This window comes from Rhododendron vialii, chromosome 4a, assembly GCF_030253575.1.
Source record: "Rhododendron vialii isolate Sample 1 chromosome 4a, ASM3025357v1".
Lineage (NCBI taxonomy): Eukaryota > Viridiplantae > Streptophyta > Magnoliopsida > Ericales > Ericaceae > Rhododendron > Rhododendron vialii.
Genome location: NC_080560.1, coordinates 10,254,464 through 10,272,769, shown reverse-complemented (window position 1 = coordinate 10,272,769; position 18,306 = coordinate 10,254,464). Strand labels below are relative to the sequence as shown.

Below are 18,306 nucleotides of genomic sequence, written 5' to 3'. Positions count from 1 at the left end.
GGACAAAATTGAAAGTAGGAGTATATAGGTAAAAGGACTATAATGCACCTGATTTTGACGGCCAAAACAAACGGTGTCTGAGTTCGGAGCACTTTGACGTATATTTTTAAACATTGAGGACCAAATTCGTGCAACTAATAGGTTGAAAATAATGACGACTCTTCACAAGTACATTGGGGAATAAAAAGGTAAATACGCTTTGGAAAGACCGTGAACCCTAAATTTGTTTCATATAGTAACATGATAATTTTTGCATGATCTTTTTTGTTTTCCTTTGTTTCCAGTTCGGATCTGTAGATCCTTTGTACTTGGTTGTTGTTCTTGGTTATCAATATATATATATATATATGTATGTATGTATGTATACACAAATTATCAAGTGAGGGATCCCTCACTTTGTTAAAATGCGGGACTTTCATTTTCCGATCAAATTTTAAAAATCCGAACCGTTCAATGTGTGCAAAACGTGATTTTAAGGGTCCCCGAGAGAAATCAGCAAAAAAAATGACCGGGAAGGGCTTCATCCGAGCAGTTTTTTTTTAACCGTTCAATGAAAACTGCTCGGATGAAGCCCTTCCCGGTCATTTTTTTTGCTGATTTCTCGCGGGGACCCTTAAAATCACGTTCTGATCACTTTGAGCGGCTCGGATCATCGAAATTCAATCGGGAAGGAAAGTCCCGCATTTTAAAAAAATAAGGGATCCCTCACCGGAACCTGACTGCATATGTATATATGTATATATGTATATATGTATGTATGTTTGGTTTTCCTAAAAAAAAGATGATAATGAATGCAGTATTTTTTTCCAGTTTGCACGCACCTCAGACGAATGTCTTCAGCCTCTTTCACAATCGTTTCACGAGCACAGAGAATAAGGTGACCGCAAGAGTCGTTGACAAGAAGACTCCTCGAGCAACTTGCTAAACACGTTGTGCACTCTCATTTGATTAATCTACTGTAACTAGCAGACACATTCGGTCATATATACAAATCCCATCAGATCATACTTTGATTCAACAAAGTCGATGCCGGACGCAATGTGCATCTCCAAAAATACAGTACGCTTTGCCGCCCAAAGTTGCTTGTAGCAATTTCCAATATTATGAGTGATTGATTGATTTATAAGTGGACCCTCATCACATGTACCATGGGCATGCTATGTCGTGGTCACTGAGGTCTTTTTTTTTAGGTGAAATTATACAATAGTCCGGGTGAATATCGCTACATGATACTTCAGACCATTTTAATATCATACATTTTGTGAGATCTACCACTAAATGTATGAACCTCCCAAAAACATATAATTATAAAATGGTTCGAAATACTACATGAAAGTACTTCCAGACTATTAAATAATTACTGCAGTTTTGGCCACTCCAATACATATTGCAGAGTCGGTAGACCAAGGAAAAAGGGTGGATTTGGAAGCACCTTACTTTTCACATGAACACGTACGGGGACATGAGTCATGAGTGGACAAGCTATTGACAGCCCATCTCCTTTCACACACCAAATATTCATTATTGTGTGTTCATTTTTTTTTTTTGGAGCACCTTTTATTGAAGCGTGTCTACTTTTCTTTTTCTTTTTTTTGATCAAAGTGTGTCTACTTTTCGAATTCTAAGAAAAAATATTTTTGAAAAAGTGCATCTATTTAATTTGTTGTCTTTTTTGCTAATGCTGGGTGTCCCAAGCGTACGAATTGAGATGAAGTGATTCTAAGAGTTGCTAAAAAAAAGAATTGAACCTGGGACATAAGAAATGAAAAAATGCCTAAGGTTTTGCCCAGGATTATTAGGCCAGGCCAAGCCCTTATTTTATATTACTCTTTTTGTCTGAATTTAATATATAATCCCTCGTTCAATTCTAACCGGATAAAAAATAAGTTATATCTTTAAAAAAGAGGATAGTGACTTCGTGGATGTAAACATTACGGTGGTCCATGATGGATTTTCACAGGTGCATGACTCTTTGATTCCAAGGGATACGTTGGTTCCTATCTCAGTTGGGCAAGTTGCGTTGAATGAAGATGGGTTGCGAGCTCTCAAGCAAAGGGAATAGATCTTAGTAGTAGATTTGAACCCGAAGGAAGGTTGTTGGCGCACTTAGTCTTGGGTGAGTACCAACTATCAAGAGGGAACCAATCTAAGGAGGCTTCACAAATCCAATCTCTGAAAGGGACCAATATGATTTTCAATCTCTTGGGGTTGGTATGTAGAGAAGAGTGGGGAGATGCTTTTCCAGTGATAGATCATCCTCTAATGCTATCCTTAAATTGGAAAGGAGAGTGAGAAGATCAAAGAGGAAGATTATAAAGAAAAAACGTATTGCGAAGATTGGTGTTAAAATCGATGACCAAATCCTTAGGAAAAAGAAGGGTCTTTCTTCTTCGCTTATGTTCAAGAAAGCTCTTAAAACTTTGGACGTTGGTCATAGGTTAGGCATTGAGCCTAGAGGGGGGCGGAATTTCTTGTTAAGGAAATTTGTTGAAATGCAGGAAAACGAATTAGCTGAAAGGATCAACGCTCTCGATGACCTGGAGGAGGAGGAGGAGGATTTAGAGGATCTTGATGATATCAAGAAAGGAGCTTCCCTCTCCTTGGAGTTTTAATTCCAAAGTTTGGCCTTCGTTTTGCCCCCTTGGTTGGATTGTTGTGTGTTGGTTTTTCTTTTTTGGTTGTTTGGGCTGCTTTTGCAGATTTGTTTAGGTTGGTATTGATGGTTTGATGCTTTGATTTTCATTTTCACTTGTTAGGTCTTGGTGTTTTCAGGCGGTCTTAGTTGGTTTTTGTTTTCCGGTTGGCGTCTTGCCTTCCTTTAGATCTTGGGTGACTTTTATGCCAGTGTGCCCTTGATCTTTTAATCTTTGTAATCTTTTATAAAGATTAATAAATCCTTTTTGCTTAGCAAAAAAAATCTTTAAATTGGTAATGAATTTTATATCTAATACGGATCTTGTTTGATAGATCTCAATTAGTTCTATTAGACAATATTTTTAAAAATATTATAAATTACTAGATATAATCAATTGAAAAATAACACGAACTATAAAAAATGACTATTAAATCATGACGGAGGGAGTATAAAACAAAGCGATTTCTGCTGAAAATGTCTAGGAATATAAATTAGAGAAACCTCTATAACCATTAGATCATTTCATGTTAAATTTATAGCCATCAGATCATTTCTTTTTAAAAAGATACAGAGAATATATTCTCTGTATAAATTTATTGATCTCTATCCTCACTTTTTAGACAATGTATCCCTACGTAAAATAATGTTGTGTATTAAATAGCAAAATATCTCAAAATGGTAAATGATGCTTTGTGGAGATTACAACTATCCCTTAGAGCAATCAGATAGTACGAGCAATTTATTTAAGTTGAAACTATGATACATTTCGACGTGCCTTTAGACGTACATAGGCATCCGCTAGTTTTCTTAAAAATTACAACGCATTTTTAGTGTTAATACCATTGCTTGAGCTTAAGAAAAAAAAACTTTCATAGGCATCTCCAATTACCTGACTACGTGCATGTCGGGAAAAAAAATCAAGTCATATGGAAACAGCATTATATATAATTTGTTATTTTAACTAATATTTGGGTTGTTCAAAACTACGAAAATTAATAGTTAATGGCTTTTAGACATAAAAATAGCGTTGATTCATCGTCTAATTATTATATGACCAATTTCATCGTCTACTTACACGCCTCATGTAAAATCAAGACAAAATTCCGTATGAACTGACCTCGTTAACTGTTAGAAGATTTCAAACCCTAAACAGAAGATTTGATATTGCGCCCGTGGTAGGTAGTGCGATGTCGTGTCATTACTGATTTGCAATTGGAGGGATTAAGTTAATGTTTCAAATCAAAATTGATTCTCCCAAAGATCAATCACACTTTTCAGTTTTCAACTTATGTATAGAAAATACAAGAGATTTTCATCACCCACCCAACAACTAATCTTTGATTTAGCTAGGATAATGGTTAACTTTGTCATGGTTAGTATAGCATCTTTGTCAAAGACAATAGGGTTCTCAATCACTAGACCTTAGAAGCTAACTTATCCTACTTTTATAGGAGTACATCAATTAGTTGTATAGGCCCAATTCAAGATGACAAGTCATACTCCACATAATCCTTTGGAAAAAACCTATGGCAACAACAGCTTGTCAAAAGACTGTTCCTTTAGTGGCCTTTCATTTCAACAGTGTCCGATACCCTTTCGGTAGCTTTAAAACGAGAAATTTTTCAGGGTCCGATGGGTACTAGGTGGTGTCTGCTCTGCACATCCGGACCGTCAATTTCGGTTTTAGATGACTTATATTTGGAGAGAGAAAAATGAGGAAAAAGAATGGCGGGGTGGAAAGAGAGAAAGAATTTTTATCTGAACCGTTCAACACAGTTTTAAACGGTCCGAATAGACTGCTCGACATCACGTGGACTCAGCCACGTGATACCCACCTGGTACCGACAAATTTCGCAATGAAAACTCATGTCGGTAGCCGAAAAGGCCTTTATTGGCAGCCAATATCTGTGTCGTCTGCCTCTCCACTGTCATTTCAGGGGTTAAATACTCCATTCACTAGTCATTGAGCCCCCTATTGTGTCTTTGACAAAGATGCTATACTAACCATGACAAAGTTAACCATTATCCTAACTAAATCAAGATAAATTGTTGGGTGGGTGAAGAAAATCTCTTGAAAAGGCCTTTTTTGTCCTTTTTTCGGCATATGGGATATGCGTCATGTGTAAGTTATTTATATTTTCCAATCTATGATATTTTTTAAGATTATGAAAGCTTTGTTTAGTAGAAAAATTAGGGGTGTTTCAGTTTTTGAAAATAGGAAATTTTAAAAAAGAAGGTAATTTTAAGTTCAAAAATCATGTGTTTACGTAAATAATTTTTCTACCAATATGAATCTTATTTGATAAATCTCATTGTGATCTTTTAAACTGTGCAAAAAATATTAAAAAAATATTTTTTATTTTTATTATATTTAAGTTTGACATTACCTTTTTTTTTTTAAAACGTTTAAAAAGAAAACGAAACGCCCCAATCTCTCAAATAAGAGAGGTTTTGCAAAGAAAGACATTATTATACTCTTTAAAGTACAACAATTTTCAGAAATATCTCAATAGCCAAAGTGGATTACAAATACGGAACGGTTGAAGTCAGAGGTAATGGAATGAAAATTTTACTTCCATCACAGAAAAAGAGGATCAATGAAGTACCTCAGGTTAACAGTTGCAGTCGGTATTATCTTATATACACCCTATTCTTTCTTTGAAGTCTCGTGAGAGACTTTACAATCTCTCCACCTTGGCTGCAACGACTTTGTTACATTGGTCCAGCAATTTTTCCCTAGTGGTTATAGTGTGGCATTTAGCTTTGTATAGCTATCACATCATCAGACTCATACCAAATCCTAGAAGTTACTCCTACCATGTAGACCAGAATTGTGTTTTGATACCAACTGTAATGACCCGAATACTTGAGCATCACGACTAAGACATAACAAAATTGAATGTTTTACTCCCTCCGTCCCTTTTTAAGTGTCCTGCTTCGTAACTCCAACTTATTAAAAAGACATCATCATTACACCTTTCACATCAACTTTTTCCTCCACTTTCCCTACTTACCCATCATCATTACACTTTTACTCACTAACTTTTCAAAATAAAATCTACTTTTAGGGACAAAATAAACAATACATCAACTTTTACCCCTCCAACTTTACAAAATGGACACTTATTAAGGGACAGCCCAAAATGAAATACTGGACACAAAAAAAGGGGACGGAGGGAGTAACTTTTATGCTACCAAATCAATATAAGCAACCAAACAATTATTGAAAAGGCATCACTCACTTAAATATTTACATAATTTTCCCTTACGTACTTTCTACTCTTTACTCTTCCACTAACTTTTTCTGTTTCCTTCCTCTTCTTGTACTACTGTATGTGGACAATAGAAAACAGAAGGAACAAAATTCATCCACGTCTCATCTTCCACGCACCCACCTCTCCCTCCAAGAAATATCAAGTTTTTCCCAAAATATAAAGGAAGAGTTTACATGGAAGAGATGAGAAGGAAATCAAGTAGCCAGTGTGTCTCTGTCACCCCTCCCAACTCCACATGAACTCGTTGCCTGCTAAGGTAAAATCAATTTTTGAGCCACGTGGTTAGACTAAGGATTAACAGGTCAACTGTCGCGGGCCGTTACATTTGTGTAGCCAAATTTTGCATTAAGCAACGTTGGGTGGCAAAGCACTGCTTTGTCATATGTTTTGCCATATTTTAATTGTGACGATATAGATGGCTCAAGGATCCAAAAAAAAAAAAAGTCTCTAAATAAGTTGAAATCGAGAGAGAGAAAAAATCGACCCCAACCCGCTGGGTTTAAAAGAAGATGGATTGGCGGCGGCGTAAAAAATTATCAACTCGCCAAGTAGGGATTAGCCAAAAACTCCAATCTTAACCGGATCAACTCGACCCATGAACACCCCTGGCCCGGACGGACCATAATAGACTAACAAGCTAATTAAATTCCATCCAAAACTTTGTTCCAAACAGCCCAATACAGTATTAGGAATTGAAGAATGTCCCTACCGTGATAACATCGGAATAGTAGTAAAAAAGTTTATATTGGGCCAATTCGTGCAAAAGCCCAAATATCAAAGCCAGCGCAAAAGAAAGAAGTTGCCAGATTGAATCAAGGCTGGGACTATTAACTGAGTCAAATCCATCCAAAGGCTCTTCATCTTTTTCTTTTTTCTTTTTGGGTACTGCTGAAACATCCGAAGGCTTTCAATTCATTCCCAAACCTAATTCTATTACAAGACGTAATTTGTTTAAATAATGGATTCTCTATAACTACTCGGAGGAGTCTAAAGGGTCCGAAGTCGGATGACAAAAAACGACACTGATTAGCTTGGATTTTGAGGGAGGTTTTGGAGTAATGAGTGGAGGGAGATAGATAGAAAAATTAGAGTAATAATTAAAGATAAAAATTTTGGGAACGGTGTGCAGAGAAAGGTGTTGAGTCTAGAGACCCATGCGAACATAAGGCCGTGTATTTAGAATTTGGGGATTCTATGACAAAAAGTGTAAAAGTGAGACCCAAAAATGGTCTGTTAGGTGGATTGTTTGGTATAGAATGAAAAAATAGTTCATTTGATATTTTTAGGGATTTTGTTAGTGTTAAATGTGGGGCCCTATTTTTTGCCCCCTCCTTATAGCAAGTTTATCAAAAGAGGTAAAAAAAGGTTTTTAGCTATTTTACCTAAGCAAAACCCCCAATGAGCATTGCAGCAGATTAGGTAAAGGCCTAGGTAAAATCCTTTCATGAACAGTGAATAGGTAAATATACCTAAGCACTATTCACCATGTATCTATTATTTTATTAATTGTTTCTCTCTCTCTCTCTCCCCTCAGAAAAGGAAAAGGGAAATAAAAGTAATAATATTTTAATAGAGAATATGTTAAATAGATAGTATTGGTGTAGTGTTGAAAAAAATGTGAATAGATAAAATGAAAAAAATGCAAGCATTTTTACCTAACAACTGGTAAACTTACTCTTAAAGTACTCTACAATACAAGCTACATAAAATCCACACCCTAGAGGTCTCCATGTAACTCACTCTCTAAAGCACTCAGGTCCCGTTTCACTAAATGCAATAAGTACTTATTTTTTGAATTAATTGTGATGTGTTGTGAAATAATGACATATCTCATGGAAATGACAAAAATAACAAAAAGAATCTTATCAAAACGCGGCCTCAAATGGAGTGCAAAAATAACAAAAAGATGTTACCTGACTTGTTAAGGAAAAAAAATGACCCAAAAATGGTCTTTTAAATGTACCAAATGCGGATGCTCAAACCCAACCCTTTCTCCTGGGTTAAAACGTAGTAGTAGTACTCACTTAATTAGAATTCTATTTTGAATTTTGTTTTTAAAAAAAACTGTTGATAAGGTTTGGTCCCTGGAGATTCAAATGACACTTGAACAATGGGCTGATTTTGGGTGCTAAAAATTGTCCCTGGACTGTGGGCCATTAGAAATAACAGCAGTTGGGTGGATTATAGGCAATGACGTACTTGATTTAGAAATGGATTATAGACTCCGTTTGCTCCGGTTTTAATTGAGTTCATCGTAAATTGGTGGTGAAATTGAGTCCTCGGAATTAGTCAAGTTGTGCATAAAATGGCCCGAACCCATGAATTTTCAAAAAGATGAATTACGGACTCCACTGCTAAAACTAGGGCTGTTACGAACCCGACCGGACCGAAGAAGACCAAAAAAACCAACCTATCGATTCGGTCTTCGGTCGGTCTAGGGGCATTTTTTGGTGGTTCGAGATGGACAGAACGGAACCGAACACAGGTCGGTTCGGTCTCGGTTTTCTGAAAATTCATACAGACCGAACTGAACCGAATACAGACCGAACCATACATATATATATATATATATATGTATATTTACATAAATCGTTTTAATCTTGACCGTTAATCCATTTGGTGTTTTAATCTTGACCGCCCACTCCTAAACCCTACCTTACCTGTCTTTTAGGCTCTATTTGGAACTTATGGAAAAGAAAGGAAAATAAAAGAGAAGGAAAATAGGAGGGAAAATTTACTGTTTACTACATCAAAATCTTTATTTTCTTCACTCTTTTTCTACAATCAAACAATAAGAGGGAAAATTCTTTCATTTTACTTTCTTTTCCCTGGGTTCCAAACATAGCCTTATTCTGCCCACTCCTCCAGACGCGGAGCCATTCCCTATTTCCATCGAGAGATGCTACATACACTACCATTCATTCACTACACTATTCACTACATTTTTTATACGGCTCACCCCGATTCCCAAAAAAATACAGAAAAATGTCAATAAATTTTAGAATAATATTTTATGGGGCTTTGTAAAAAATCAGCTCCAAAGAATATCGGTAAGTATTATTTCTTGATTTATAGGGACGAAACTGTTTAACTGCACCGTTTCGCCCCTACAAATTAAGAAATAATATTTACCGATATTTGTTGAAGCTGATTTTTTACAGGGCCCCATAATATATTATTTTAAAATTTATGAATATTTTTCTGTATGTTTTTTGGGACACAGGGTGAGCCCTCCAAAACATGCAGTGGATGATATAGTGTACGTACACTTATTGATTTCGATTATCCCCTCAGTTCTCTCCCAGTCGCCCTTCTCTCTAACCTCCATGAAACCTCCACGATCTGCACCGCCGTCCTCGCCTCCGTCGCCCCCACCACGTACGCCGCCTTGTCCACACCATCCCCGATTATCAATATCGGCACCGCAATCGATCTCCATTCCGCCACCACATAGGTAAGCGGATTTCACTCTCCATTCCGCCGCCGCCTTCACATCTATTCTCTCTCTGTCTCTGGGTGTGTGTGTGTGTAACGGCTTTGTGTTTATCATTGGAATTTTGAATTTTTTTCGAGAGGAGTGGAATGGGAACTGATTCAAAAATACGCGACGCTTGTGTTGTGTCAAAGGGTTTCGTATCCAAAAATGATGACCATGCATATGAAAATGGTTGCTTGATTTCTTTTCCCTTTTTTGAGTTTTGTTTTCAGTTCGTGTGGTTTAGTTTTCAAGGGTGTGGACTGTGAAATTTTTTTTTTTTTCCTTTTGATGATTGGCTAACATTGCTAGGTCCGAGTAGATGCTTGAACAAATGATGTTGGTGATGTAAACCAGTCGAGCTGAGTGGTGGGTTTTGCAAGCTAAGAAAACTGGTTTACGAGGTTCAATTGTTTGGAACCCAAGAGAGCAAGAAGTTTCTGCTCTATTTGGCCTACTTCAAAAAATGACACAAACAAAAACGTAGAGGAAAAAGAAAAGAGAGATTGGGCTGAAAAATCAGCTTTCTTTCTTTCTTCTGATTATTCCTTCCTTTTACCAGTACCAAAAAACAAACAGGGCATTTGTACATTGTAGTTCTTTAAGGAATAATTCCTTCCATTTTCCCAAAAAAACAAGTTAACATTATAGTAAAACAATTCCTTGGCCTTCTAAGAGACTGACCATTTACTTGCTTGTATTGTCTTTATGAAAACCATTGCTATTTTTTTTTTTTTGGCATTTCTTCCGTTAGTTGAATTGATTGAACGAATTGTCAAACCAAATAAGAAAAGAAAACATACCAGTTTAGAGAATTTCATACAGGCGTTTTTATCGCCTTTTGAGGTCCTCCTGTGATCAAATAAATGGTCGTAATAATTGGTTGACAACATGCTAAAAAGTGGCTATTTTGTGTGAAGAAAGGAAGTTGAAAACAAAGATGACTGTTCTACCATTAGGCAAACTGGAGCTATGTTTATGTGTGCGCTCCTCCATTCCTTGTGTTCTACATTGTTTGTTTTGAACTTGAAGGAGAATATGATCAAACTAGGCATGTAGGAGATTGGTGCTGTCGCATTGTGGATAATATGTCTTTGTTATTGATTTCCAGTATAGGCGTTGTGGTGTGTGCACACGTAATCTGTTTTCTATGATTCATGTAGATTGGTTCACACCAGTTTAAGGTCAGCAATGGGAATTCCATTTTCACCGAGAGATTGAAGTTTTGTGAAGTGAACGAGAAGGTAAGCTCTTCCTATTTGCTTTTAATGATGTTAAGTGTATGTATTTGGATTTGTTTACAACATTGCTTGATTAGTGTGGCTACATATTATTTTTTTTCATTTTCTTAACCAAATTAAAGTGCTCATTGAGTACTTTAATTTGGCATAAGAAAATAAAAATAATATTATGTAAAAATATGTTTTTTGGGGGTTTGAAATTGCACGGAGTCCCGTAGGGGACATTTAAAGTGGGACGGAGGGAGTATTTGTTACTTGTCATTCTTCAATTGCTTAAGGTGTTAAGCATATTGATATAGTGATTTTCATAACTCATAAATTCCCAAGTCAACCAAAATTGGCTAAACAAAATAAGGAATAATTGCTAATAATCGTACTTTAAGGGATTTTGTTCAACTCACTGCACCCATCGAAGCTCAAAAAATTAAGACTGAAAAATTTGATGGAGTCACCTGAATCATCTTCGGTAGGACCCGTAATGGACCTCACAAAAATCAATAATAAGTAACATGTGTTAAGTTAAACCAAACAACCAATAAAACCAACACAACTGCAAGCAGGCAGTGCGGATCAAAAAAAAAAAATCAAGCAGGCTGCGTCCTTTTGCTTTGTCAAACGGTGCCGTTTCTTTGCTTGGCAATGTGCTTGGCAGGGGACGCTCGGTAGCATCCCCGGATCCGTTGGAAAGCCACCACCAATTCCGTCATCGGGATGTGAGCTCCAAATTTCCTATCTTCTCCATTCAAAATGTTGACAATAATCGTAAGAGGGGCAGCTCCAGTGTTTTAGTTTAAACACAACGTGTAGGGAAAAAAATTATGATATAAAATTCTACGTGACTCTTTTTGGATGGTTAAAGATTTATTGGGCTGATTTTAATTTTGATTTTGCTAGACTCTCACAAATTTTAGTGGGTTTCGCTTACTTCAGCTTTGTATGAATAATCGAATTACATGTTGGAAAAGTAAATTTAGTGTATTTTTTGAACCCTTTCAATCCTGGAGCAGCCGGCTGTGTCTTTAGATTTACTGGGTAATTGTTGATTTTGAACAGCATTTCAATAGTGTTGTAGTTAGAATAAGCATATTGAAGGTTCATAAATTGAGAGTGTTTGGTTAAACCGTTGAGGGTACTTCCATGTTCTTATAAGGGTAGAAGTAGAAGGCTCCGTTTGGATAGAGTAGATTTGAGATGAAGAGATTTGGTGAATACTTTCTACACACAAAAAGTGGCTTGTGAAAGTGAATGAAGATAAATTAGAGGTAGAACAGATGTGCTTATTGGGATATCCTTGTGCAAGCGTTGAAATCACAATGGTTAAATTGTCGCATCAAATCCATCATAACAAAGCTCGTACTCTCAATCTTGAAATTCAAACAATAAATGACAATGTCTGAATTTGAGCTATTCTCATTAATATTTATCACCAAATCCACTCATTCCAAATCCACAAAGACAACCTAAAAGTCTGGATCTACAAATTATGTTTGAATATGAAATTTGACTTTTCGGAAATTCTGTTTTAACTTTCAATTGTGGACTGCTGGTCATTATTGTTCTTTTGATATTTGTGCAAAACTGCAGAGTTTCAGGTCGTTCTGACTGATGGATGAGTTATTGAAGAACCAGGTTTTTGCTACCCATGCAATTGCAGCAGCAGGATCAGTCGCATTTGGCACTGCCCTCACATACCCCCTAGATACTATCAAAGTTCTTATACAGGTTTCACTTTGAATCCAACCTTTTCGTCACATTTGTAAGCTTTGCATGGAACTACATTGTCTTTAACATTGATGGTTGAGCAAATGCCAGGTAGGGTCGGGTTCCAATAAGCAATTGACTGCAGCTCAGGTTCTTGATAGAGTTAAAAGTTTATCAGGAAGTTCAGGTGACTCTATCAAATTATTCAGTCTTAATTTTTTGAGCTTCGATGGGTGCAATGCGTTGAACAAAATCCCTTAAAGTACGATTATTAGCAATTATTCCTTATTTTGTTTGGCCAATTTTTGTTGACTTGGGAATTTATGAGTTATGAAAATCACTATATCAATATGCTTTACACCTTAAGCAATTGAAGAATGACAAGTAACAAATACTCCCTCCGTCCCACTTTAAATGCCCCCTACAGGACTCCGTGCAATTTCAAACCCCCAAAAAATATATTTTTACATAATATTATTTTTATTTTCTTATGCCAAATTAAAGTACTCAATGAGCACTTTAATTTGGTTAAGAAAATGAAAAAATAATAATATGTAGAATTTTTTTTTTAAAATTCATGGATTCCCGTAAGAGACATTTAAAGTGGGACGGAGGGAGTATTTTATATCTAAAAGCCTTCCTTTTTTTCTTTTGAAATTAATCTTGAATTCTGAACTCAACAATCTGGTTTGTGGTTAATGTTTCGAAGATTTTTATTTGGAAACTTTTTCTTTTTTTCTTTTTTGGATAAGTGAAATTGTATGTAATTCATATCTTCTTGAAAAATATGTGTAATGATATAGTTGACATGGTTAATATCTACAGCACGTCTGATATTTTGGAAAGAGATGGGTTTCATTCTTAACGACTGGTCATTGCTCTATGGTTTTGGAATTAAAAACCAACTTGTATTTTAGTAAACAAGTGGAATAATAAATTGTGTCCCCAGTTTATTTGCACAAGAGGGGCTATTCTTTACTCCTTGAATTGGCTTTTTATTCATTAGTACTATGAAGAAAAGGTGAAAACCGAAGTATGGTGATACGTGAAATTCTCATAATTATGTTGAAGAAGATTGATTGTTTTCATGCATCCGACAATTTGGCATGAGCAGAGATAGAAAAGTGGGTAAAGGAAGGATATAATTTGAGGTGTTATGTTGTATTCTACCAGTTAAATGGACATTCTCATTGATGAAATCTTGTAGGTCTGTACAGTGGTTTTGGGCGGTTGACCTTGGGGAGGATTTTAGGTGTTGGCTGTCGCTTTGCTACTTAAGAAATTTTGACAGCTTTTTATAAAGGTACGTTCTTCATTTCAAGGGCCATTAATAGTTATTATTTTTTATTAATTGATTTCTTTTGTTGAGCAAATTTAGGGAAAGAATAAAAGAGAACATGCGTGAATGTGATGTGAGACATGCTACATATCTTCATAAATAGTTTGAAAGCCACCGGCTTTTCTGCGTAATTTATAAGACTCTAATGAATGGGAAAGTACCACTTGTTTTGGTTCTCAATAATCAAAGTTACTGCTACAAATGGAGTCGAAACCTTCAGCATAACAATTATTGCTCTAATTCTCCAACCTGCATTCTCTAATTTATATTTCTTAGTGAATAGTGAATATGAACATCAAGGGTCAAAGAGGGAGAAGAGGAAAGAGAGGAGAGAGACACACACAAGGGTCAAAACCCTAATTCTCAAATTCTCATTAATCAAGTCTAACGATTACATCATTGAATGTCTTTATTATAGACTCATAACCCTAATGAAAATAAAAAGGAAACATTAAAAATAACCTAATTAAAAATTTAAATGCCTCCTATTACTAATAATTAAAATAACAAAATTACCAAACACACTTATTGGACCAAAAAGACTTAATTCTACACGTCGGGCCCATGGGCTTTACTTGAGGCTTCCAAAGCGGACAACTACGGTCCAACCAATCAACGGCTACCCCATTAGAGGCAAACAATAGTTCCATTATTTTTTATGACAATTAAACAAGGTGCACTTTTTAGAGCAAATAAGGGAATCAATGATCACTTACCACTAACGAAATAGAATGTCTTGCCCAAAACCTGCCAAAGCCTAGCTATGTTACCATGGTAAAGTATCAGGCTCAAAACCGATTGCTAATGATTTTAGAGTCTGCTAGGGTCATAAACTTATTTTGGAGGTGATTTAACCGATGTAAGACAATGTCTGATGCTATGGTCCAAATACTGTCATAGCATCATCATCAGTCAGCCACCCTCAGAGCATGATGGTCAAAATTAGAGTTCATTCTGGGGAATATGGCATTGGTACTCTTGAAATATCTTTTTTGTTTGTTTTGCTACATCCTCAACCACTTAGTGTGTATGTGTGCGAGGGGGGGGGGGGGGGGGGGGGGGGGGGGGGGGGCGGGGGTTGTGTGGTGCAAGCGTGTGGAGTGCCACCTAAGATTACTGTTATATCAGAGGACACTAATAGTGAAAACTGAAAACAGAAGTGGCTGCCCTATCAGCTCTGTTTTCTTGGTTAATTCTATCTCTGAGTTTTGCGTGAACTTGCACCCATGTGCGTACTAACAGCCAAACTTAAATTATACACCTATGCTGGTTGTATTTTTCCTTAACATTCTTTCAACCTTCATACCTGATGCTCGGTTTTGTTTGTCCATTTTCTTGGCAGATGGTCGAGAAGACAATCATGTGCATGTCTCTGAGGCCCTTATGGCAGGAATTGCAGCTGGTGCCTTGGAATCACTCATAACCTCTCCATTTGAACTTATTAAACTTCGTGCGCAAGTGACTTCGGCTTCTCGAATTCCAACTTCCACTGCTGTTACGGAAAGAATATCTTTTTCACCTTTGCTTGTAAGGTTACTACCGGGATACTCTCCGGATATGAAGGCTTTGAACCATTCTGCGGGCCTTTTGTCCACCCTGACAACCAAACATCCAATATGGTTGGTGCCCTAAAAGAGTACCCATGGATGATGACTGGATCTGGGAGGCCACCAACTGTCTGTGATGTTAGAAGGCCATCGGACATAATCTCTTTGGAAGGATGGGGTGCTTTGTGGCGAGGTCTCCGGTCCGGGGTAGTTCGGGACTCCATTTTTGGTGGTATATTCTTTGCAAGTTGGCAATTTTTACATCAAGCGATGCTTGACTGGAAGGCTGTGAATATGGATCCTCCACCCAGGTTTTAGCTTCTACTATTGTAGACTGTTCTAAGACAGTTTATTGCATGGTACTCGTGATTAGCCTTAGTTGTACTGTCGGTAACATATCATTACAAATTCTTTACCATTGTATTATTCCAATTTTACAAGAGCTTATCAGGGCTTTTATCTTCTTTCCACACAGGCCCTTTTCCTTTAGATCGTCTTTCTTCAACCAACAAAAGAAAAAGAAAAAGTTACTTACCCATGGTATTGGTTACAGGAAGTGAAATATGTAGGTCGTTATATCTTTCATTCCTTTATCCATGTGGTTTTATAATAGTGGTGTTGGTTGTGACTTGGAGATTGTCTTCTTGAAATTTACTATGTTTCACCATGCTCTTGCTTGAAAATGTCTTATGGAAACTTTTGATATTGCTATGCGCTTAGTACAACTGTTGACCATTAAAATTTTGGGCACCTCTTTGTGATAGTCATTAGTCCCTCAGCCTGCTTTTATGTCATTGGCTCACTTGGTTTCTCAGTGGGCTTATCCTGAGCAAGCCAATTTCTTATCGTTAGGAAAATAGAGCACTAGACCAATGAGAAAATATTGTTCCTGGTTAAAATCTGTCTATTTTTAAAAATTATAATAAGTTCATGCATGTTTCATCACTGTAGACACATGAAACATTAAACCTCTTTCTATCCTCAAAAAGAAAAAAAGAATGTCCAGGGAAACAATCTATGTGCTTCTTGCTCATTCAAATTGTTATCTATTATCTTTTGAATTCAGGTACGATGGGGAAATTGGTCCATTGTCTCCTCTAGCTGTTAGTCTTGCAGCGGGCTTTTCCGGATCAGTTGCTGCAGCTGCATCTCATTGTTTTGACACTGCAAGAAGTAGATCACAATGTATTGTGTTGCCCAAGGTATGTTAAGAAAGACATGCATTACAATGTCTTTAAGTATCTAAGAGTTATGCCGTTGTAGCATGACAGAGTGACAGTTTGACCTCGGTAACTTTTTATCAGAATGATGTCTGATTCAGTTGTGGTCATTAACGGCTGTGTGGGCTGAGTACAAAACTCCAGTTCTTGCTAAAAAGTAGTAGTATTGGGTGTCTCAATCCTATTTTGGCAGTAGATCTAGCAGTACAAGGTTTTCCCCAACATTTTTCTGCGCATGTGGGGAATTATGTGTATGTGCTATACCCTGAATGAAGTCATTTTTTGCGTAATGTACATTTGGACCAATATTCAAGTCTTATAAATCAGATATCTATTTTGGACAAGTTGGTATGTAGCTCAATGGATTGACTATTCTGGGGATCAGTCTCACCATCTATTATTGGGAGCCCAATTAGAGTTAGGGGACAACCCTGTATGGACTAGCCCAACATAGGAAATGATAGCATGCAGGTGGGAGTCGAATCCCCAAACAAAAGGCTAGCTGATGGCCAGATGACTATCACTTCGCCAACCCCTGGGGTTTAAAACTTGGCGCAAGAGAAAGACCTACAAATCATATTACATAGCCCAAAATAAAAGATGGATTGAAGTTACAAACTGAAACACTGACAAAGGAATAAGTCCTATCAACGATGATATATTCTCGTGTCGGGCATGAAAGCCAATTTGTGTAGCCATGTTATTTGTGATAGTGAGCAGATGCCACGACAAGGTCCCATCAACAAGTCCAAAACTTTGTAGGCTTTACAAGTTTATCCTATTTTGAGAGTGGAGTAACTGTGGTCCTCTGTAAAGAATTTTTTTCCCGTTTTACTCTGCTTATAAGTAACATTATACTTTTTTGACTTGAATGTTTCCCTTTGTTGTCCTGAATCATGGAATGAGATAGGTAAGTGATGCTCAAAACCATGTATTTACGTCTGTGATTCCTGCAGTATGTAGCCATGGAGAGGAAGCTTCTCATATGGAATCGACCGGGGAAGAGGTTTGAGAGACTAACTGGAATCCATCCTGCGGATAGGAATATTTTATTCCGTGGCATTTGGCCGCGGATGGCTCGTAGTGGAATTGGATCATTCGTTATTGTAGGAAGTTACTTCTTGGGTATTAATCATCTGGCGTCGAAATGAGTGATTTCATAGTGTACGGACTCTCCTCCTCCCCCCCCCCCCTGCCCCTTGCCCTTCAATACAAGGTCGAGTTCTCTTGCCCTTCAATACAAGGTCGAGAGTTCAAATCTTTTTTCCTCATATGCAGACTCTCTCTTTGTTTAGAGTGGTTCTTGTGATCGTCGGGCTTGTTGAACTTTTTGTAATGTTTGTGGAAGGCAACACGGAATATGATGAATTTGCTTTCCCAACCAATCTAAGCTTTAAGTTTAAATCAGTTGGGGTCGGTTACATGAATCTACTTTTTCCTTTGTCCTTATTTGTTGAAATATCATGTAATCCTGTTTATAACTCCTGATGTATAAGTTCTCACTTTTTGAAATTGGGGGAAAAATTGCCCTATTTTGGCCAAGCTGCTGAGTGGATTTATCATATTGCTGTACCTGCTTACTAAAATTCTCATTCAGACTAGGTAATGACACAAATTAATTTACTAAGTAAAGATTTCTCTGCAAAATGAGAGGGTCTTTTGTGGTCATTTTATTTGGAAATAATAATCCACCTTTGGCTCGTTCTACCAAAAATATCGAGTTGAGTTTTGTTCTTCCTCCACTTAAAAGGGTGAACATCACCTTCATTTCTATTGATTGAAATGATGTGGATTCTATTATAAAATGATGCCATGCTTATCAAAAAGTGTATTGCATGGTAAGCTTGACATCACTTTATGCCCAAATATCCGG

The 18,306-nt window shown here is 36.9% G+C and overlaps 1 long non-coding RNA gene and 1 pseudogene across 1 annotated transcript; one reads left to right on the top strand and one right to left on the bottom strand.

Moving 5' to 3' along the window:
- Positions 1–9,191: 9,191 nt before the first annotated feature.
- Positions 9,192–17,977, top strand: LOC131321971 (mitochondrial arginine transporter BAC2-like; annotated as a pseudogene).
- Positions 17,573–17,782, bottom strand: LOC131321972 (uncharacterized). Its single transcript, XR_009198667.1, has 2 exons — positions 17,647–17,782; positions 17,573–17,609 (listed from the first exon to the last, which is right to left on the bottom strand). It is a non-coding gene; the product is annotated as an uncharacterized LOC131321972 (long non-coding RNA).
- Positions 17,978–18,306: the final 329 nt, after the last annotated feature.